The sequence below is a fragment of the Rhinoderma darwinii genome (assembly GCF_050947455.1).
Source record: "Rhinoderma darwinii isolate aRhiDar2 chromosome 5 unlocalized genomic scaffold, aRhiDar2.hap1 SUPER_5_unloc_35, whole genome shotgun sequence".
NCBI classification, from domain to species: domain Eukaryota; kingdom Metazoa; phylum Chordata; class Amphibia; order Anura; family Rhinodermatidae; genus Rhinoderma; species Rhinoderma darwinii.
The window spans coordinates 375,465-397,687 of NW_027461793.1; the positions used below are offsets into that span (position 1 = coordinate 375,465).

General features: G+C 47.8%; 15 non-coding genes across 15 annotated transcripts; all 15 read right to left on the minus strand.

Annotated features, from left to right (window-relative positions):
- Positions 1–1,175: 1,175 nt before the first annotated feature.
- Positions 1,176–1,366, minus strand: LOC142690910 (U2 spliceosomal RNA). The gene has a single exon (XR_012859585.1). It is a non-coding gene; the product is annotated as a U2 spliceosomal RNA (small nuclear RNA).
- Positions 1,367–2,658: 1,292 nt separating this feature from the next.
- LOC142690911 (U2 spliceosomal RNA) lies at positions 2,659–2,849 on the minus strand. Its single transcript, XR_012859586.1, has one exon. It is a non-coding gene; the product is annotated as a U2 spliceosomal RNA (small nuclear RNA).
- Positions 2,850–4,141: 1,292 nt separating this feature from the next.
- Positions 4,142–4,332, minus strand: LOC142690912 (U2 spliceosomal RNA). The gene has a single exon (XR_012859587.1). It is a non-coding gene; the product is annotated as a U2 spliceosomal RNA (small nuclear RNA).
- Positions 4,333–5,616: 1,284 nt separating this feature from the next.
- Positions 5,617–5,807, minus strand: LOC142690913 (U2 spliceosomal RNA). Its single transcript, XR_012859588.1, has one exon. It is a non-coding gene; the product is annotated as a U2 spliceosomal RNA (small nuclear RNA).
- Positions 5,808–7,103: 1,296 nt separating this feature from the next.
- On the minus strand, positions 7,104–7,294 carry LOC142690914 (U2 spliceosomal RNA). The gene has a single exon (XR_012859589.1). It is a non-coding gene; the product is annotated as a U2 spliceosomal RNA (small nuclear RNA).
- Positions 7,295–8,582: 1,288 nt separating this feature from the next.
- On the minus strand, positions 8,583–8,773 carry LOC142690916 (U2 spliceosomal RNA). Its single transcript, XR_012859591.1, has one exon. It is a non-coding gene; the product is annotated as a U2 spliceosomal RNA (small nuclear RNA).
- Positions 8,774–10,061: 1,288 nt separating this feature from the next.
- Positions 10,062–10,252, minus strand: LOC142690917 (U2 spliceosomal RNA). The gene has a single exon (XR_012859592.1). It is a non-coding gene; the product is annotated as a U2 spliceosomal RNA (small nuclear RNA).
- Positions 10,253–11,532: 1,280 nt separating this feature from the next.
- On the minus strand, positions 11,533–11,723 carry LOC142690918 (U2 spliceosomal RNA). Its single transcript, XR_012859593.1, has one exon. It is a non-coding gene; the product is annotated as a U2 spliceosomal RNA (small nuclear RNA).
- A 1,288-nt stretch (positions 11,724–13,011) lies between these two features.
- Positions 13,012–13,202, minus strand: LOC142690920 (U2 spliceosomal RNA). Its single transcript, XR_012859594.1, has one exon. It is a non-coding gene; the product is annotated as a U2 spliceosomal RNA (small nuclear RNA).
- A 1,284-nt stretch (positions 13,203–14,486) lies between these two features.
- Positions 14,487–14,677, minus strand: LOC142690921 (U2 spliceosomal RNA). The gene has a single exon (XR_012859595.1). It is a non-coding gene; the product is annotated as a U2 spliceosomal RNA (small nuclear RNA).
- A 1,284-nt stretch (positions 14,678–15,961) lies between these two features.
- Positions 15,962–16,152, minus strand: LOC142690922 (U2 spliceosomal RNA). The gene has a single exon (XR_012859596.1). It is a non-coding gene; the product is annotated as a U2 spliceosomal RNA (small nuclear RNA).
- A 1,276-nt stretch (positions 16,153–17,428) lies between these two features.
- Positions 17,429–17,619, minus strand: LOC142690923 (U2 spliceosomal RNA). The gene has a single exon (XR_012859597.1). It is a non-coding gene; the product is annotated as a U2 spliceosomal RNA (small nuclear RNA).
- A 1,296-nt stretch (positions 17,620–18,915) lies between these two features.
- Positions 18,916–19,106, minus strand: LOC142690924 (U2 spliceosomal RNA). The gene has a single exon (XR_012859598.1). It is a non-coding gene; the product is annotated as a U2 spliceosomal RNA (small nuclear RNA).
- Positions 19,107–20,378: 1,272 nt separating this feature from the next.
- Positions 20,379–20,569, minus strand: LOC142690925 (U2 spliceosomal RNA). The gene has a single exon (XR_012859599.1). It is a non-coding gene; the product is annotated as a U2 spliceosomal RNA (small nuclear RNA).
- A 1,268-nt stretch (positions 20,570–21,837) lies between these two features.
- On the minus strand, positions 21,838–22,028 carry LOC142690926 (U2 spliceosomal RNA). The gene has a single exon (XR_012859600.1). It is a non-coding gene; the product is annotated as a U2 spliceosomal RNA (small nuclear RNA).
- Positions 22,029–22,223: the final 195 nt, after the last annotated feature.

The following is a 22,223-nucleotide window of genomic DNA, read 5'->3' on the forward strand; positions in this document are numbered from 1 at the left end:
TACACGGGAGGTGAATAAAGGCCGGAGAGGAAGCCAGACAGGATTTGCTTCTTTTGCTTGCACCACAATGCAGTGCTGAAAGAGGAGGAATCTACATAAAAACGCCTTCCTGGCAACGCCCAAATGCCCTGCTGCCATGCAGATAAACACTGGCAGCGGCAGCAAGTGCATGCCCACAGCCACCCCTTGTTCCTTCACACCTTGTATCAGCTGTAATCCAGTCCAGTCCAGTGCTGCCTGCTGAGCAGCACTGACCAACACTGCCTGGGCCCAGGCTTTTATCTCTGAGGCCCCATTATGATGTCAGAAAGCTGGCTCTGGAATCCTGAGGGCTCCACTATGACACGTGCAAAGTTCCGTCTGAACTTTATATAAGACGGTGAGGCTCAGTCAGTCACTCAGTGTTGCCTGAGAGGGCAACACTGCAACAGCCGGCCGCCAGGCTGTCTTTTTTTTGCACAGCTAGTTGCCTCCAGGAGGCCACAAGAGGGAGACAAGGGACTGCAAAATGGAAAATAGGCATCCACCAACTTTACAGACAACTTCTCCTTGCTCCTACAACCTCCATCCTTGCACAGTTTGTTATTCTTCTAGGTAACATAGTAACAAATCCAAATTGCTGCTCTCTTTGTAGGCAAGCAAGGCTTTGTTGCAACTGCAATTCTTACTTCTTCTTGAAATGTAGGGACGACAGTACATTCCATCACATCCATCTAGTGTACACAGGTAGGTCCATTGTGGCGGGCAGGCGAGCGGGCGGGCTGCTTTATTGGCTGTTTGCTGTTCCCCTACTCCACTCCACTATTTGACTGTTGTGCTGCATCAATCAATCAATCAATCAATCAATCAATCAATCAATCAATCAATCAATCAATCAGTGGCTGGCTCAGGTGCAGCTCTTTAACTTACCTAAAAGGGAGGGCGGAGAGAAGACAAGGAAGGTGAATGAGGTGTTCCAATGTGAAATGCCGGAAACACAGAAACACAGACGACACACAACAAGAGGTGGCAATCTATTCATTAATTGCATTTAATCAATGAGCTCATTATCACTCATGCATTGTCCAACAGGTGTTGAAATAATGGGATTAAAAGGGGAGATCCCTTCAGAAAGACAGAAACAATAGCAAAGACAAAAAACACTTTTGGAATCTGCTTTTAGTCAACACATAAGGAAAGGGTGCACCGGTCCTGGAAATACTGCAATACCAGGTCAATGCGTGGAGTGGACAGAGCAAGCTCTATTTCCATCTCCCTGTTCTAAAAATCCATTTAATATATGGTCCCCAGATAGGGGACGTATCAGATATTAAACTGATAAGAACAGATACTACACTTGATCTTAGCCAAAAGGCCGAGAAGCGATAACCCGAACGGGCCGCGCGTTGCCCGAGCCTGCCCGATACTGCTGTTCAGCCCTTGCAGCGATTCAGCCTACTTCTAGGCAATTCCATGGGGCCCTGCAGGCTCACACACTCACAGCTACACGGGAGGTGAATAAAGGCCGGAGAGGAAGCCAGACAGGATTTGCTTCTTTTGCTTGCACCACAATGCAGTGCTGAAAGAGGAGGAATCTACATAAAAACGCCTTCCTGGCAACGCCCAAATGCCCTGCTGCCATGCAGATAAACACTGGCAGCGGCAGCAAGTGCATGCCCACAGCCACCCCTTGTTCCTTCACACCTTGTATCAGCTGTAATCCAGTCCAGTCCAGTGCTGCCTGCTGAGCAGCACTGACCAACACTGCCTGGGCCCAGGCTTTTATCTCTGAGGCCCCATTATGATGTCAGAAAGCTGGCTCTGGAATCCTGAGGGCTCCACTATGACACGTGCAAAGTTCCGTCTGAACTTTATATAAGACGGTGAGGCTCAGTCAGTCACTCAGTGTTGCCTGAGAGGGCAACACTGCAACAGCCGGCCGCCAGGCTGTCTTTTTTTTGCACAGCTAGTTGCCTCCAGGAGGCCACAAGAGGGAGACAAGGGACTGCAAAATGGAAAATAGGCATCCACCAACTTTACAGACAACTTCTCCTTGCTCCTACAACCTCCATCCTTGCACAGTTTGTTATTCTTCTAGGTAACATAGTAACAAATCCAAATTGCTGCTCTCTTTGTAGGCAAGCAAGGCTTTGTTGCAACTGCAATTCTTACTTCTTCTTGAAATGTAGGGACGACAGTACATTCCATCACATCCATCTAGTGTACACAGGTAGATCCATTGTGGCGGGCAGGCGAGCGGGCGGGCTGCTTTATTGGCTGTTTGCTGTTCCCCTACTCCACTCCACTATTTGACTGTTGTGCTGCATCAATCAATCAATCAATCAATCAATCAATCAATCAATCAATCAATCAATCAATCAGTGGCTGGCTCAGGTGCAGCTCTTTAACTTACCTAAAAGGGAGGGCGGAGAGAAGACAAGGAAGGTGAATGAGGTGTTCCAATGTGAAATGCCGGAAACACAGAAACACAGACGACACACAACAAGAGGTGGCAATCTATTCATTAATTGCATTTAATCAATGAGCTCATTATCACTCATGCATTGTCCAACAGGTGTTGAAATAATGGGATTAAAAGGGGAGATCCCTTCAGAAAGACAGAAACAATAGCAAAGACAAAAAACACTTTTGGAATCTGCTTTTAGTCAACACATAAGGAAAGGGTGCACCGGTCCTGGAAATACTGCAATACCAGGTCAATGCGTGGAGTGGACAGAGCAAGCTCTATTTCCATCTCCCTGTTCTAAAAATCCATTTAATATATGGTCCCCAGATAGGGGACGTATCAGATATTAAACTGATAAGAACAGATACTACACTTGATCTTAGCCAAAAGGCCGAGAAGCGATAACCCGAACGGGCCGCGCGTTGCCCGAGCCTGCCCGATACTGCTGTTCAGCCCTTGCAGCGATTCAGCCTACTTCTAGGCAATTCCATGGGGCCCTGCAGGCTCACACACTCACAGCTACACGGGAGGTGAATAAAGGCCGGAGAGGAAGCCAGACAGGATTTGCTTCTTTTGCTTGCACCACAATGCAGTGCTGAAAGAGGAGGAATCTACATAAAAACGCCTTCCTGGCAACGCCCAAATGCCCTGCTGCCATGCAGATAAACACTGGCAGCGGCAGCAAGTGCATGCCCACAGCCACCCCTTGTTCCTTCACACCTTGTATCAGCTGTAATCCAGTCCAGTCCAGTGCTGCCTGCTGAGCAGCACTGACCAACACTGCCTGGGCCCAGGCTTTTATCTCTGAGGCCCCATTATGATGTCAGAAAGCTGGCTCTGGAATCCTGAGGGCTCCACTATGACACGTGCAAAGTTCCGTCTGAACTTTATATAAGACGGTGAGGCTCAGTCAGTCACTCAGTGTTGCCTGAGAGGGCAACACTGCAACAGCCGGCCGCCAGGCTGTCTTTTTTTTGCACAGCTAGTTGCCTCCAGGAGGCCACAAGAGGGAGACAAGGGACTGCAAAATGGAAAATAGGCATCCACCAACTTTACAGACAACTTCTCCTTGCTCCTACAACCTCCATCCTTGCACAGTTTGTTATTCTTCTAGGTAACATAGTAACAAATCCAAATTGCTGCTCTCTTTGTAGGCAAGCAAGGCTTTGTTGCAACTGCAATTCTTACTTCTTCTTGAAATGTAGGGACGACAGTACATTCCATCACATCCATCTAGTGTACACAGGTAGGTTCATTGTGGCGGGCAGGCGAGCGGGCGGGCTGCTTTATTGGCTGTTTGCTGTTCCCCTACTCCACTCCACTATTTGACTGTTGTGCTGCATCAATCAATCAATCAATCAATCAATCAATCAATCAATCAATCAATCAATCAATCAGTGGCTGGCTCAGGTGCAGCTCTTTAACTTACCTAAAAGGGAGGGCGGAGAGAAGACAAGGAAGGTGAATGAGGTGTTCCAATGTGAAATGCCGGAAACACAGAAACACAGACGACACACAACAAGAGGTGGCAATCTATTCATTAATTGCATTTAATCAATGAGCTCATTATCACTCATGCATTGTCCAACAGGTGTTGAAATAATGGGATTAAAAGGGGAGATCCCTTCAGAAAGACAGAAACAATAGCAAAGACAAAAAACACTTTTGGAATCTGCTTTTTGTCAACACATAAGGAAAGGGTGCACCGGTCCTGGAAATACTGCAATACCAGGTCAATGCGTGGAGTGGACAGAGCAAGCTCTATTTCCATCTCCCTGTTCTAAAAATCCATTTAATATATGGTCCCCAGATAGGGGACGTATCAGATATTAAACTGATAAGAACAGATACTACACTTGATCTTAGCCAAAAGGCCGAGAAGCGATAACCCGAACGGGCCGCGCGTTGCCCGAGCCTGCCCGATACTGCTGTTCAGCCCTTGCAGCGATTCAGCCTACTTCTAGGCAATTCCATGGGGCCCTGCAGGCTCACACACTCACAGCTACACGGGAGGTGAATAAAGGCCGGAGAGGAAGCCAGACAGGATTTGCTTATTTTGCTTGCACCACAATGCAGTGCTGAAAGAGGAGGAATCTACATAAAAACGCCTTCCTGGCAACGCCCAAATGCCCTGCTGCCATGCAGATAAACACTGGCAGCGGCAGCAAGTGCATGCCCACAGCCACCCCTTGTTCCTTCACACCTTGTATCAGCTGTAATCCAGTCCAGTCCAGTGCTGCCTGCTGAGCAGCACTGACCAACACTGCCTGGGCCCAGGCTTTTATCTCTGAGGCCCCATTATGATGTCAGAAAGCTGGCTCTGGAATCCTGAGGGCTCCACTATGACACGTGCAAAGTTCCGTCTGAACTTTATATAAGACGGTGAGGCTCAGTCAGTCACTCAGTGTTGCCTGAGAGGGCAACACTGCAACAGCCGGCCGCCAGGCTGTCTTTTTTTTGCACAGCTAGTTGCCTCCAGGAGGCCACAAGAGGGAGACAAAGGACTGCAAAATGGAAAATAGGCATCCACCAACTTTACAGACAACTTCTCCTTGCTCCTACAACCTCCATCCTTGCACAGTTTGTTATTCTTCTAGGTAACATAGTAACAAATCCAAATTGCTGCTCTCTTTGTAGGCAAGCAAGGCTTTGTTGCAACTGCAATTCTTACTTCTTCTTGAAATGTAGGGACGACAGTACATTCCATCACATCCATCTAGTGTACACAGGTAGGTCCATTGTGGCGGGCAGGCGAGCGGGCGGGCTGCTTTATTGGCTGTTTGCTGTTCCCCTACTCCACTCCACTATTTGACTGTTGTGCTGCATCAATCAATCAATCAATCAATCAATCAATCAATCAATCAATCAATCAGTGGCTGGCTCAGGTGCAGCTCTTTAACTTACCTAAAAGGGAGGGCGGAGAGAAGACAAGGAAGGTGAATGAGGTGTTCCAATGTGAAATGCCGGAAACACAGAAACACAGACGACACACAACAAGAGGTGGCAATCTATTCATTAATTGCATTTAATCAATGAGCTCATTATCACTCATGCATTGTCCAACAGGTGTTGAAATAATGGGATTAAAAGGGGAGATCCCTTCAGAAAGACAGAAACAATAGCAAAGACAAAAAACACTTTTGGAATCTGCTTTTAGTCAACACATAAGGAAAGGGTGCACCGGTCCTGGAAATACTGCAATACCAGGTCAATGCGTGGAGTGGACAGAGCAAGCTCTATTTCCATCTCCCTGTTCTAAAAATCCATTTAATATATGGTCCCCAGATAGGGGACGTATCAGATATTAAACTGATAAGAACAGATACTACACTTGATCTTAGCCAAAAGGCCGAGAAGCGATAACCCGAACGGGCCGCGCGTTGCCCGAGCCTGCCCGATACTGCTGTTCAGCCCTTGCAGCGATTCAGCCTACTTCTAGGCAATTCCATGGGGCCCTGCAGGCTCACACACTCACAGCTACACGGGAGGTGAATAAAGGCCGGAGAGGAAGCCAGACAGGATTTGCTTCTTTTGCTTGCACCACAATGCAGTGCTGAAAGAGGAGGAATCTACATAAAAACGCCTTCCTGGCAACGCCCAAATGCCCTGCTGCCATGCAGATAAACACTGGCAGCGGCAGCAAGTGCATGCCCACAGCCACCCCTTGTTCCTTCACACCTTGTATCAGCTGTAATCCAGTCCAGTCCAGTGCTGCCTGCTGAGCAGCACTGACCAACACTGCCTGGGCCCAGGCTTTTATCTCTGAGGCCCCATTATGATGTCAGAAAGCTGGCTCTGGAATCCTGAGGGCTCCACTATGACACGTGCAAAGTTCCGTCTGAACTTTATATAAGACGGTGAGGCTCAGTCAGTCACTCAGTGTTGCCTGAGAGGGCAACACTGCAACAGCCGGCCGCCAGGCTGTCTTTTTTTTGCACAGCTAGTTGCCTCCAGGAGGCCACAAGAGGGAGACAAGGGACTGCAAAATGGAAAATAGGCATCCACCAACTTTACAGACAACTTCTCCTTGCTCCTACAACCTCCATCCTTGCACAGTTTGTTATTCTTCTAGGTAACATAGTAACAAATCCAAATTGCTGCTCTCTTTGTAGGCAAGCAAGGCTTTGTTGCAACTGCAATTCTTACTTCTTCTTGAAATGTAGGGACGACAGTACATTCCATCACATCCATCTAGTGTACACAGGTAGGTCCATTGTGGCGGGCAGGCGAGCGGGCGGGCTGCTTTATTGGCTGTTTGCTGTTCCCCTACTCCACTCCACTATTTGACTGTTGTGCTGCATCAATCAATCAATCAATCAATCAATCAATCAATCAATCAATCAATCAATCAATCAATCAGTGGCTGGCTCAGGTGCAGCTCTTTAACTTACCTAAAAGGGAGGGCGGAGAGAAGACAAGGAAGGTGAATGAGGTGTTCCAATGTGAAATGCCGGAAACACAGAAACACAGACGACACACAACAAGAGGTGGCAATCTATTCATTAATTGCATTTAATCAATGAGCTCATTATCACTCATGCATTGTCCAACAGGTGTTGAAATAATGGGATTAAAAGGGGAGATCCCTTCAGAAAGACAGAAACAATAGCAAAGACAAAAAACACTTTTGGAATCTGCTTTTTGTCAACACATAAGGAAAGGGTGCACCGGTCCTGGAAATACTGCAATACCAGGTCAATGCGTGGAGTGGACAGAGCAAGCTCTATTTCCATCTCCCTGTTCTAAAAATCCATTTAATATATGGTCCCCAGATAGGGGACGTATCAGATATTAAACTGATAAGAACAGATACTACACTTGATCTTAGCCAAAAGGCCGAGAAGCGATAACCCGAACGGGCCGCGCGTTGCCCGAGCCTGCCCGATACTGCTGTTCAGCCCTTGCAGCGATTCAGCCTACTTCTAGGCAATTCCATGGGGCCCTGCAGGCTCACACACTCACAGCTACACGGGAGGTGAATAAAGGCCGGAGAGGAAGCCAGACAGGATTTGCTTCTTTTGCTTGCACCACAATGCAGTGCTGAAAGAGGAGGAATCTACATAAAAACGCCTTCCTGGCAACGCCCAAATGCCCTGCTGCCATGCAGATAAACACTGGCAGCGGCAGCAAGTGCATGCCCACAGCCACCCCTTGTTCCTTCACACCTTGTATCAGCTGTAATCCAGTCCAGTCCAGTGCTGCCTGCTGAGCAGCACTGACCAACACTGCCTGGGCCCAGGCTTTTATCTCTGAGGCCCCATTATGATGTCAGAAAGCTGGCTCTGGAATCCTGAGGGCTCCACTATGACACGTGCAAAGTTCCGTCTGAACTTTATATAAGACGGTGAGGCTCAGTCAGTCACTCAGTGTTGCCTGAGAGGGCAACACTGCAACAGCCGGCCGCCAGGCTGTCTTTTTTTTGCACAGCTAGTTGCCTCCAGGAGGCCACAAGAGGGAGACAAGGGACTGCAAAATGGAAAATAGGCATCCACCAACTTTACAGACAACTTCTCCTTGCTCCTACAACCTCCATCCTTGCACAGTTTGTTATTCTTCTAGGTAACATAGTAACAAATCCAAATTGCTGCTCTCTTTGTAGGCAAGCAAGGCTTTGTTGCAACTGCAATTCTTACTTCTTCTTGAAATGTAGGGACGACAGTACATTCCATCACATCCATCTAGTGTACACAGGTAGGTCCATTGTGGCGGGCAGGCGAGCGGGCGGGCTGCTTTATTGGCTGTTTGCTGTTCCCCTACTCCACTCCACTATTTGACTGTTGTGCTGCATCAATCAATCAATCAATCAATCAATCAATCAATCAATCAATCAATCAATCAGTGGCTGGCTCAGGTGCAGCTCTTTAACTTACCTAAAAGGGAGGGCGGAGAGAAGACAAGGAAGGTGAATGAGGTGTTCCAATGTGAAATGCCGGAAACACAGAAACACAGACGACACACAACAAGAGGTGGCAATCTATTCATTAATTGCATTTAATCAATGAGCTCATTATCACTCATGCATTGTCCAACAGGTGTTGAAATAATGGGATTAAAAGGGGAGATCCCTTCAGAAAGACAGAAACAATAGCAAAGACAAAAAACACTTTTGGAATCTGCTTTTTGTCAACACATAAGGAAAGGGTGCACCGGTCCTGGAAATACTGCAATACCAGGTCAATGCGTGGAGTGGACAGAGCAAGCTCTATTTCCATCTCCCTGTTCTAAAAATCCATTTAATATATGGTCCCCAGATAGGGGACGTATCAGATATTAAACTGATAAGAACAGATACTACACTTGATCTTAGCCAAAAGGCCGAGAAGCGATAACCCGAACGGGCCGCGCGTTGCCCGAGCCTGCCCGATACTGCTGTTCAGCCCTTGCAGCGATTCAGCCTACTTCTAGGCAATTCCATGGGGCCCTGCAGGCTCACACACTCACAGCTACACGGGAGGTGAATAAAGGCCGGAGAGGAAGCCAGACAGGATTTGCTTCTTTTGCTTGCACCACAATGCAGTGCTGAAAGAGGAGGAATCTACATAAAAACGCCTTCCTGGCAACGCCCAAATGCCCTGCTGCCATGCAGATAAACACTGGCAGCGGCAGCAAGTGCATGCCCACAGCCACCCCTTGTTCCTTCACACCTTGTATCAGCTGTAATCCAGTCCAGTCCAGTGCTGCCTGCTGAGCAGCACTGACCAACACTGCCTGGGCCCAGGCTTTTATCTCTGAGGCCCCATTATGATGTCAGAAAGCTGGCTCTGGAATCCTGAGGGCTCCACTATGACACGTGCAAAGTTCCGTCTGAACTTTATATAAGACGGTGAGGCTCAGTCAGTCACTCAGTGTTGCCTGAGAGGGCAACACTGCAACAGCCGGCCGCCAGGCTGTCTTTTTTTTGCACAGCTAGTTGCCTCCAGGAGGCCACAAGAGGGAGACAAGGGACTGCAAAATGGAAAATAGGCATCCACCAACTTTACAGACAACTTCTCCTTGCTCCTACAACCTCCATCCTTGCACAGTTTGTTATTCTTCTAGGTAACATAGTAACAAATCCAAATTGCTGCTCTCTTTGTAGGCAAGCAAGGCTTTGTTGCAACTGCAATTCTTACTTCTTCTTGAAATGTAGGGACGACAGTACATTCCATCACATCCATCTAGTGTACACAGGTAGGTCCATTGTGGCGGGCAGGCGAGCGGGCGGGCTGCTTTATTGGCTGTTTGCTGTTCCCCTACTCCACTCCACTATTTGACTGTTGTGCTGCATCAATCAATCAATCAATCAATCAATCAATCAATCAATCAATCAATCAATCAGTGGCTGGCTCAGGTGCAGCTCTTTAACTTACCTAAAAGGGAGGGCGGAGAGAAGACAAGGAAGGTGAATGAGGTGTTCCAATGTGAAATGCCGGAAACACAGAAACACAGACGACACACAACAAGAGGTGGCAATCTATTCATTAATTGCATTTAATCAATGAGCTCATTATCACTCATGCATTGTCCAACAGGTGTTGAAATAATGGGATTAAAAGGGGAGATCCCTTCAGAAAGACAGAAACAATAGCAAAGACAAAAAACACTTTTGGAATCTGCTTTTAGTCAACACATAAGGAAAGGGTGCACCGGTCCTGGAAATACTGCAATACCAGGTCAATGCGTGGAGTGGACAGAGCAAGCTCTATTTCCATCTCCCTGTTCTAAAAATCCATTTAATATATGGTCCCCAGATAGGGGACGTATCAGATATTAAACTGATAAGAACAGATACTACACTTGATCTTAGCCAAAAGGCCGAGAAGCGATAACCCGAACGGGCCGCGCGTTGCCCGAGCCTGCCCGATACTGCTGTTCAGCCCTTGCAGCGATTCAGCCTACTTCTAGGCAATTCCATGGGGCCCTGCAGGCTCACACACTCACAGCTACACGGGAGGTGAATAAAGGCCGGAGAGGAAGCCAGACAGGATTTGCTTCTTTTGCTTGCACCACAATGCAGTGCTGAAAGAGGAGGAATCTACATAAAAACGCCTTCCTGGCAACGCCCAAATGCCCTGCTGCCATGCAGATAAACACTGGCAGCGGCAGCAAGTGCATGCCCACAGCCACCCCTTGTTCCTTCACACCTTGTATCAGCTGTAATCCAGTCCAGTCCAGTGCTGCCTGCTGAGCAGCACTGACCAACACTGCCTGGGCCCAGGCTTTTATCTCTGAGGCCCCATTATGATGTCAGAAAGCTGGCTCTGGAATCCTGAGGGCTCCACTATGACACGTGCAAAGTTCCGTCTGAACTTTATATAAGACGGTGAGGCTCAGTCAGTCACTCAGTGTTGCCTGAGAGGGCAACACTGCAACAGCCGGCCGCCAGGCTGTCTTTTTTTTGCACAGCTAGTTGCCTCCAGGAGGCCACAAGAGGGAGACAAGGGACTGCAAAATGGAAAATAGGCATCCACCAACTTTACAGACAACTTCTCCTTGCTCCTACAACCTCCATCCTTGCACAGTTTGTTATTCTTCTAGGTAACATAGTAACAAATCCAAATTGCTGCTCTCTTTGTAGGCAAGCAAGGCTTTGTTGCAACTGCAATTCTTACTTCTTCTTGAAATGTAGGGACGACAGTACATTCCATCACATCCATCTAGTGTACACAGGTAGGTCCATTGTGGCGGGCAGGCGAGCGGGCGGGCTGCTTTATTGGCTGTTTGCTGTTCCCCTACTCCACTCCACTATTTGACTGTTGTGCTGCATCAATCAATCAATCAATCAATCAATCAATCAATCAATCAATCAGTGGCTGGCTCAGGTGCAGCTCTTTAACTTACCTAAAAGGGAGGGCGGAGAGAAGACAAGGAAGGTGAATGAGGTGTTCCAATGTGAAATGCCGGAAACACAGAAACACAGACGACACACAACAAGAGGTGGCAATCTATTCATTAATTGCATTTAATCAATGAGCTCATTATCACTCATGCATTGTCCAACAGGTGTTGAAATAATGGGATTAAAAGGGGAGATCCCTTCAGAAAGACAGAAACAATAGCAAAGACAAAAAACACTTTTGGAATCTGCTTTTTGTCAACACATAAGGAAAGGGTGCACCGGTCCTGGAAATACTGCAATACCAGGTCAATGCGTGGAGTGGACAGAGCAAGCTCTATTTCCATCTCCCTGTTCTAAAAATCCATTTAATATATGGTCCCCAGATAGGGGACGTATCAGATATTAAACTGATAAGAACAGATACTACACTTGATCTTAGCCAAAAGGCCGAGAAGCGATAACCCGAACGGGCCGCGCGTTGCCCGAGCCTGCCCGATACTGCTGTTCAGCCCTTGCAGCGATTCAGCCTACTTCTAGGCAATTCCATGGGGCCCTGCAGGCTCACACACTCACAGCTACACGGGAGGTGAATAAAGGCCGGAGAGGAAGCCAGACAGGATTTGCTTCTTTTGCTTGCACCACAATGCAGTGCTGAAAGAGGAGGAATCTACATAAAAACGCCTTCCTGGCAACGCCCAAATGCCCTGCTGCCATGCAGATAAACACTGGCAGCGGCAGCAAGTGCATGCCCACAGCCACCCCTTGTTCCTTCACACCTTGTATCAGCTGTAATCCAGTCCAGTCCAGTGCTGCCTGCTGAGCAGCACTGACCAACACTGCCTGGGCCCAGGCTTTTATCTCTGAGGCCCCATTATGATGTCAGAAAGCTGGCTCTGGAATCCTGAGGGCTCCACTATGACACGTGCAAAGTTCCGTCTGAACTTTATATAAGACGGTGAGGCTCAGTCAGTCACTCAGTGTTGCCTGAGAGGGCAACACTGCAACAGCCGGCCGCCAGGCTGTCTTTTTTTTGCACAGCTAGTTGCCTCCAGGAGGCCACAAGAGGGAGACAAGGGACTGCAAAATGGAAAATAGGCATCCACCAACTTTACAGACAACTTCTCCTTGCTCCTACAACCTCCATCCTTGCACAGTTTGTTATTCTTCTAGGTAACATAGTAACAAATCCAAATTGCTGCTCTCTTTGTAGGCAAGCAAGGCTTTGTTGCAACTGCAATTCTTACTTCTTCTTGAAATGTAGGGACGACAGTACATTCCATCACATCCATCTAGTGTACACAGGTAGGTCCATTGTGGCGGGCAGGCGAGCGGGCGGGCTGCTTTATTGGCTGTTTGCTGTTCCCCTACTCCACTCCACTATTTGACTGTTGTGCTGCATCAATCAATCAATCAATCAATCAATCAATCAATCAATCAATCAATCAATCAGTGGCTGGCTCAGGTGCAGCTCTTTAACTTACCTAAAAGGGAGGGCGGAGAGAAGACAAGGAAGGTGAATGAGGTGTTCCAATGTGAAATGCCGGAAACACAGAAACACAGACGACACACAACAAGAGGTGGCAATCTATTCATTAATTGCATTTAATCAATGAGCTCATTATCACTCATGCATTGTCCAACAGGTGTTGAAATAATGGGATTAAAAGGGGAGATCCCTTCAGAAAGACAGAAACAATAGCAAAGACAAAAAACACTTTTGGAATCTGCTTTTTGTCAACACATAAGGAAAGGGTGCACCGGTCCTGGAAATACTGCAATACCAGGTCAATGCGTGGAGTGGACAGAGCAAGCTCTATTTCCATCTCCCTGTTCTAAAAATCCATTTAATATATGGTCCCCAGATAGGGGACGTATCAGATATTAAACTGATAAGAACAGATACTACACTTGATCTTAGCCAAAAGGCCGAGAAGCGATAACCCGAACGGGCCGCGCGTTGCCCGAGCCTGCCCGATACTGCTGTTCAGCCCTTGCAGCGATTCAGCCTACTTCTAGGCAATTCCATGGGGCCCTGCAGGCTCACACACTCACAGCTACACGGGAGGTGAATAAAGGCCGGAGAGGAAGCCAGACAGGATTTGCTTCTTTTGCTTGCACCACAATGCAGTGCTGAAAGAGGAGGAATCTACATAAAAACGCCTTCCTGGCAACGCCCAAATGCCCTGCTGCCATGCAGATAAACACTGGCAGCGGCAGCAAGTGCATGCCCACAGCCACCCCTTGTTCCTTCACACCTTGTATCAGCTGTAATCCAGTCCAGTCCAGTGCTGCCTGCTGAGCAGCACTGACCAACACTGCCTGGGCCCAGGCTTTTATCTCTGAGGCCCCATTATGATGTCAGAAAGCTGGCTCTGGAATCCTGAGGGCTCCACTATGACACGTGCAAAGTTCCGTCTGAACTTTATATAAGACGGTGAGGCTCAGTCAGTCACTCAGTGTTGCCTGAGAGGGCAACACTGCAACAGCCGGCCGCCAGGCTGTCTTTTTTTTGCACAGCTAGTTGCCTCCAGGAGGCCACAAGAGGGAGACAAGGGACTGCAAAATGGAAAATAGGCATCCACCAACTTTACAGACAACTTCTCCTTGCTCCTACAACCTCCATCCTTGCACAGTTTGTTATTCTTCTAGGTAACATAGTAACAAATCCAAATTGCTGCTCTCTTTGTAGGCAAGCAAGGCTTTGTTGCAACTGCAATTCTTACTTCTTCTTGAAATGTAGGGACGACAGTACATTCCATCACATCCATCTAGTGTACACAGGTAGATCCATTGTGGCGGGCAGGCGAGCGGGCGGGCTGCTTTATTGGCTGTTTGCTGTTCCCCTACTCCACTCCACTATTTGACTGTTGTGCTGCATCAATCAATCAATCAATCAATCAATCAATCAATCAATCAATCAATCAGTGGCTGGCTCAGGTGCAGCTCTTTAACTTACCTAAAAGGGAGGGCGGAGAGAAGACAAGGAAGGTGAATGAGGTGTTCCAATGTGAAATGCCGGAAACACAGAAACACAGACGACACACAACAAGAGGTGGCAATCTATTCATTAATTGCATTTAATCAATGAGCTCATTATCACTCATGCATTGTCCAACAGGTGTTGAAATAATGGGATTAAAAGGGGAGATCCCTTCAGAAAGACAGAAACAATAGCAAAGACAAAAAACACTTTTGGAATCTGCTTTTAGTCAACACATAAGGAAAGGGTGCACCGGTCCTGGAAATACTGCAATACCAGGTCAATGCGTGGAGTGGACAGAGCAAGCTCTATTTCCATCTCCCTGTTCTAAAAATCCATTTAATATATGGTCCCCAGATAGGGGACGTATCAGATATTAAACTGATAAGAACAGATACTACACTTGATCTTAGCCAAAAGGCCGAGAAGCGATAACCCGAACGGGCCGCGCGTTGCCCGAGCCTGCCCGATACTGCTGTTCAGCCCTTGCAGCGATTCAGCCTACTTCTAGGCAATTCCATGGGGCCCTGCAGGCTCACACACTCACAGCTACACGGGAGGTGAATAAAGGCCGGAGAGGAAGCCAGACAGGATTTACTTCTTTTGCTTGCACCACAATGCAGTGCTGAAAGAGGAGGAATCTACATAAAAACGCCTTCCTGGCAACGCCCAAATGCCCTGCTGCCATGCAGATAAACACTGGCAGCGGCAGCAAGTGCATGCCCACAGCCACCCCTTGTTCCTTCACACCTTGTATCAGCTGTAATCCAGTCCAGTCCAGTGCTGCCTGCTGAGCAGCACTGACCAACACTGCCTGGGCCCAGGCTTTTATCTCTGAGGCCCCATTATGATGTCAGAAAGCTGGCTCTGGAATCCTGAGGGCTCCACTATGACACGTGCAAAGTTCCGTCTGAACTTTATATAAGACGGTGAGGCTCAGTCAGTCACTCAGTGTTGCCTGAGAGGGCAACACTGCAACAGCCGGCCGCCAGGCTGTCTTTTTTTTGCACAGCTAGTTGCCTCCAGGAGGCCACAAGAGGGAGACAAGGGACTGCAAAATGGAAAATAGGCATCCACCAACTTTACAGACAACTTCTCCTTGCTCCTACAACCTCCATCCTTGCACAGTTTGTTATTCTTCTAGGTAACATAGTAACAAATCCAAATTGCTGCTCTCTTTGTAGGCAAGCAAGGCTTTGTTGCAACTGCAATTCTTACTTCTTCTTGAAATGTAGGGACGACAGTACATTCCATCACATCCATCTAGTGTACACAGGTAGGTCCATTGTGGCGGGCAGGCGAGCGGGCGGGCTGCTTTATTGGCTGTTTGCTGTTCCCCTACTCCACTCCACTATTTGACTGTTGTGCTGCATCAATCAATCAATCAATCAATCAATCAATCAATCAATCAATCAATCAGTGGCTGGCTCAGGTGCAGCTCTTTAACTTACCTAAAAGGGAGGGCGGAGAGAAGACAAGGAAGGTGAATGAGGTGTTCCAATGTGAAATGCCGGAAACACAGAAACACAGACGACACACAACAAGAGGTGGCAATCTATTCATTAATTGCATTTAATCAATGAGCTCATTATCACTCATGCATTGTCCAACAGGTGTTGAAATAATGGGATTAAAAGGGGAGATCCCTTCAGAAAGACAGAAACAATAGCAAAGACAAAAAACACTTTTGGAATCTGCTTTTAGTCAACACATAAGGAAAGGGTGCACCGGTCCTGGAAATACTGCAATACCAGGTCAATGCGTGGAGTGGACAGAGCAAGCTCTATTTCCATCTCCCTGTTCTAAAAATCCATTTAATATATGGTCCCCAGATAGGGGACGTATCAGATATTAAACTGATAAGAACAGATACTACACTTGATCTTAGCCAAAAGGCCGAGAAGCGATAACCCGAACGGGCCGCGCGTTGCCCGAGCCTGCCCGATACTGCTGTTCAGCCCTTGCAGCGATTCAGCCTACTTCTAGGCAATTCCATGGGGCCCTGCAGGCTCACACACTCACAGCTACACGGGAGGTGAATAAAGGCCGGAGAGGAAGCCAGACAGGATTTGCTTCTTTTGCTTGCACCACAATGCAGTGCTGAAAGAGGAGGAATCTACATAAAAACGCCTTCCTGGCAACGCCCAAATGCCCTGCTGCCATGCAGATAAACACTGGCAGCGGCAGCAAGTGCATGCCCACAGCCACCCCTTGTTCCTTCACACCTTGTATCAGCTGTAATCCAGTCCAGTCCAGTGCTGCCTGCTGAGCAGCACTGACCAACACTGCCTGGGCCCAGGCTTTTATCTCTGAGGCCCCATTATGATGTCAGAAAGCTGGCTCTGGAATCCTGAGGGCTCCACTATGACACGTGCAAAGTTCCGTCTGAACTTTATATAAGACGGTGAGGCTCAGTCAGTCACTCAGTGTTGCCTGAGAGGGCAACACTGCAACAGCCGGCCGCCAGGCTGTCTTTTTTTTGCACAGCTAGTTGCCTCCAGGAGGCCACAAGAGGGAGACAAGGGACTGCAAAATGGAAAATAGGCATCCACCAACTTTACAGACAACTTCTCCTTGCTCCTACAACCTCCATCCTTGCACAGTTTGTTATTCTTCTAGGTAACATAGTAACAAATCCAAATTGCTGCTCTCTTTGTAGGCAAGCAAGGCTTTGTTGCAACTGCAATTCTTACTTCTTCTTGAAATGTAGGGACGACAGTACATTCCATCACATCCATCTAGTGTACACAGGTAGGTCCATTGTGGCGGGCAGGCGAGCGGGCGGGCTGCTTTATTGGCTGTTTGCTGTTCCCCTACTCCACTCCACTATTTGACTGTTGTGCTGCATCAATCAATCAATCAATCAATCAATCAATCAATCAATCAGTGGCTGGCTCAGGTGCAGCTCTTTAACTTACCTAAAAGGGAGGGCGGAGAGAAGACAAGGAAGGTGAATGAGGTGTTCCAATGTGAAATGCCGGAAACACAGAAACACAGACGACACACAACAAGAGGTGGCAATCTATTCATTAATTGCATTTAATCAATGAGCTCATTATCACTCATGCATTGTCCAACAGGTGTTGAAATAATGGGATTAAAAGGGGAGATCCCTTCAGAAAGACAGAAACAATAGCAAAGACAAAAAACACTTTTGGAATCTGCTTTTAGTCAACACATAAGGAAAGGGTGCACCGGTCCTGGAAATACTGCAATACCAGGTCAATGCGTGGAGTGGACAGAGCAAGCTCTATTTCCATCTCCCTGTTCTAAAAATCCATTTAATATATGGTCCCCAGATAGGGGACGTATCAGATATTAAACTGATAAGAACAGATACTACACTTGATCTTAGCCAAAAGGCCGAGAAGCGATAACCCGAACGGGCCGCGCGTTGCCCGAGCCTGCCCGATACTGCTGTTCAGCCCTTGCAGCGATTCAGCTTACTTCTAGGCAATTCCATGGGGCCCTGCAGGCTCACACACTCACAGCTACACGGGAGGTGAATAAAGGCCGGAGAGGAAGCCAGACAGGATTTGCTTCTTTTGCTTGCACCACAATGCAGTGCTGAAAGAGGAGGAATCTACATAAAAACGCCTTCCTGGCAACGCCCAAATGCCCTGCTGCCATGCAGATAAACACTGGCAGCGGCAGCAAGTGCATGCCCACAGCCACCCCTTGTTCCTTCACACCTTGTATCAGCTGTAATCCAGTCCAGTCCAGTGCTGCCTGCTGAGCAGCACTGACCAACACTGCCTGGGCCCAGGCTTTTATCTCTGAGGCCCCATTATGATGTCAGAAAGCTGGCTCTGGAATCCTGAGGGCTCCACTATGACACGTGCAAAGTTCCGTCTGAACTTTATATAAGACGGTGAGGCTCAGTCAGTCACTCAGTGTTGCCTGAGAGGGCAACACTGCAACAGCCGGCCGCCAGGCTGTCTTTTTTTTGCACAGCTAGTTGCCTCCAGGAGGCCACAAGAGGGAGACAAGGGACTGCAAAATGGAAAATAGGCATCCACCAACTTTACAGACAACTTCTCCTTGCTCCTACAACCTCCATCCTTGCACAGTTTGTTATTCTTCTAGGTAACATAGTAACAAATCCAAATTGCTGCTCTCTTTGTAGGCAAGCAAGGCTTTGTTGCAACTGCAATTCTTACTTCTTCTTGAAATGTAGGGACGACAGTACATTCCATCACATCCATCTAGTGTACACAGGTAGGTCCATTGTGGCGGGCAGGCGAGCGGGCGGGCTGCTTTATTGGCTGTTTGCTGTTCCCCTACTCCACTCCACTATTTGACTGTTGTGCTGCATCAATCAATCAATCAATCAATCAATCAATCAATCAATCAATCAATCAATCAATCAATCAGTGGCTGGCTCAGGTGCAGCTCTTTAACTTACCTAAAAGGGAGGGCGGAGAGAAGACAAGGAAGGTGAATGAGGTGTTCCAATGTGAAATGCCGGAAACACAGAAACACAGACGACACACAACAAGAGGTGGCAATCTATTCATTAATTGCATTTAATCAATGAGCTCATTATCACTCATGCATTGTCCAACAGGTGTTGAAATAATGGGATTAAAAGGGGAGATCCCTTCAGAAAGACAGAAACAATAGCAAAGACAAAAAACACTTTTGGAATCTGCTTTTAGTCAACACATAAGGAAAGGGTGCACCGGTCCTGGAAATACTGCAATACCAGGTCAATGCGTGGAGTGGACAGAGCAAGCTCTATTTCCATCTCCCTGTTCTAAAAATCCATTTAATATATGGTCCCCAGATAGGGGACGTATCAGATATTAAACTGATAAGAACAGATACTACACTTGATCTTAGCCAAAAGGCCGAGAAGCGATAACCCGAACGGGCCGCGCGTTGCCCGAGCCTGCCCGATACTGCTGTTCAGCCCTTGCAGCGATTCAGCCTACTTCTAGGCAATTCCATGGGGCCCTGCAGGCTCACACACTCACAGCTACACGGGAGGTGAATAAAGGCCGGAGAGGAAGCCAGACAGGATTTGCTTCTTTTGCTTACACCACAATGCAGTGCTGAAAGAGGAGGAATCTACATAAAAACGCCTTCCTGGCAACGCCCAAATGCCCTGCTGCCATGCAGATAAACACTGGCAGCGGCAGCAAGTGCATGCCCACAGCCACCCCTTGTTCCTTCACACCTTGTATCAGCTGTAATCCAGTCCAGTCCAGTGCTGCCTGCTGAGCAGCACTGACCAACACTGCCTGGGCCCAGGCTTTTATCTCTGAGGCCCCATTATGATGTCAGAAAGCTGGCTCTGGAATCCTGAGGGCTCCACTATGACACGTGCAAAGTTCCGTCTGAACTTTATATAAGACGGTGAGGCTCAGTCAGTCACTCAGTGTTGCCTGAGAGGGCAACACTGCAACAGCCGGCCGCCAGGCTGTCTTTTTTTTGCACAGCTAGTTGCCTCCAGGAGGCCACAAGAGGGAGACAAGGGACTGCAAAATGGAAAATAGGCATCCACCAACTTTACAGACAACTTCTCCTTGCTCCTACAACCTCCATCCTTGCACAGTTTGTTATTCTTCTAGGTAACATAGTAACAAATCCAAATTGCTGCTCTCTTTGTAGGCAAGCAAGGCTTTGTTGCAACTGCAATTCTTACTTCTTCTTGAAATGTAGGGACGACAGTACATTCCATCACATCCATCTAGTGTACACAGGTAGGTCCATTGTGGCGGGCAGGCGAGCGGGCGGGCTGCTTTATTGGCTGTTTGCTGTTCCCCTACTCCACTCCACTATTTGACTGTTGTGCTGCATCAATCAATCAATCAATCAATCAATCAATCAATCAGTGGCTGGCTCAGGTGCAGCTCTTTAACTTACCTAAAAGGGAGGGCGGAGAGAAGACAAGGAAGGTGAATGAGGTGTTCCAATGTGAAATGCCGGAAACACAGAAACACAGACGACACACAACAAGAGGTGGCAATCTATTCATTAATTGCATTTAATCAATGAGCTCATTATCACTCATGCATTGTCCAACAGGTGTTGAAATAATGGGATTAAAAGGGGAGATCCCTTCAGAAAGACAGAAACAATAGCAAAGACAAAAAACACTTTTGGAATCTGCTTTTAGTCAACACATAAGGAAAGGGTGCACCGGTCCTGGAAATACTGCAATACCAGGTCAATGCGTGGAGTGGACAGAGCAAGCTCTATTTCCATCTCCCTGTTCTAAAAATCCATTTAATATATGGTCCCCAGATAGGGGACGTATCAGATATTAAACTGATAAGAACAGATACTACACTTGATCTTAGCCAAAAGGCCGAGAAGCGATAACCCGAACGGGCCGCGCGTTGCCCGAGCCTGCCCGATACTGCTGTTCAGCCCTTGCAGCGATTCAGCCTACTTCTAGGCAATTCCATGGGGCCCTGCAGGCTCACACACTCACAGCTACACGGGAGGTGAATAAAGGCCGGAGAGGAAGCCAGACAGGATTTGCTTCTTTTGCTTGCACCACAATGCAGTGCTGAAAGAGGAGGAATCTACATAAAAACGCCTTCCTGGCAACGCCCAAATGCCCTGCTGCCATGCAGATAAACACTGGCAGCGGCAGCAAGTGCATGCCCACAGCCACCCCTTGTTCCTTCACACCTTGTATCAGCTGTAATCCAGTCCAGTCCAGTGCTGCCTGCTGAGCAGCACTGACCAACACTGCCTGGGCCCAGGCTTTTATCTCTGAGGCCCCATTATGATGTCAGAAAGCTGGCTCTGGAATCCTGAGGGCTCCACTATGACACGTGCAAAGTTCCGTCTGAACTTTATATAAGACGGTGAGGCTCAGTCAGTCACTCAGTGTTGCCTGAGAGGGCAACACTGCAACAGCCGGCCGCCAGGCTGTCTTTTTTTTGCACAGCTAGTTGCCTCCAGGAGGCCACAAGAGGGAGACAAGGGACTGCAAAATGGAAAATAGGCATCCACCAACTTTACAGACAACTTCTCCTTGCTCCTACAACCTCCATCCTTGCACAGTTTGTTATTCTTCTAGGTAACATAGTAACAAATCCAAATTGCTGCTCTCTTTGTAGGCAAGCAAGGCTTTGTTGCAACTGCAATTCTTACTTCTTCTTGAAATGTAGGGACGACAGTACATTCCATCACATCCATCTAGTGTACACAGGTAGGTCCATTGTGGCGGGCAGGCGAGCGGGCGGGCTGCTTTATTGGCTGTTTGCTGTTCCCCTACTCCACTCCACTATTTGACTGTTGTGCTGCATCAATCAATCAATCAATCAATCAATCAATCAGTGGCTGGCTCAGGTGCAGCTCTTTAACTTACCTAAAAGGGAGGGCGGAGAGAAGACAAGGAAGGTGAATGAGGTGTTCCAATGTGAAATGCCGGAAACACAGAAACACAGACGACACACAACAAGAGGTGGCAATCTATTCATTAATTGCATTTAATCAATGAGCTCATTATCACTCATGCATTGTCCAACAGGTGTTGAAATAATGGGATTAAAAGGGGAGATCCCTTCAGAAAGACAGAAACAATAGCAAAGACAAAAAACACTTTTGGAATCTGCTTTTAGTCAACACATAAGGAAAGGGTGCACCGGTCCTGGAAATACTGCAATACCAGGTCAATGCGTGGAGTGGACAGAGCAAGCTCTATTTCCATCTCCCTGTTCTAAAAATCCATTTAATATATGGTCCCCAGATAGGGGACGTATCAGATATTAAACTGATAAGAACAGATACTACACTTGATCTTAGCCAAAAGGCCGAGAAGCGATAACCCGAACGGGCCGCGCGTTGCCCGAGCCTGCCCGATACTGCTGTTCAGCCCTTGCAGCGATTCAGCCTACTTCTAGGCAATTCCATGGGGCCCTGCAGGCTCACACACTCACAGCTACACGGGAGGTGAATAAAGGCCGGAGAGGAAGCCAGACAGGATTTGCTTATTTTGCTTGCACCACAATGCAGTGCTG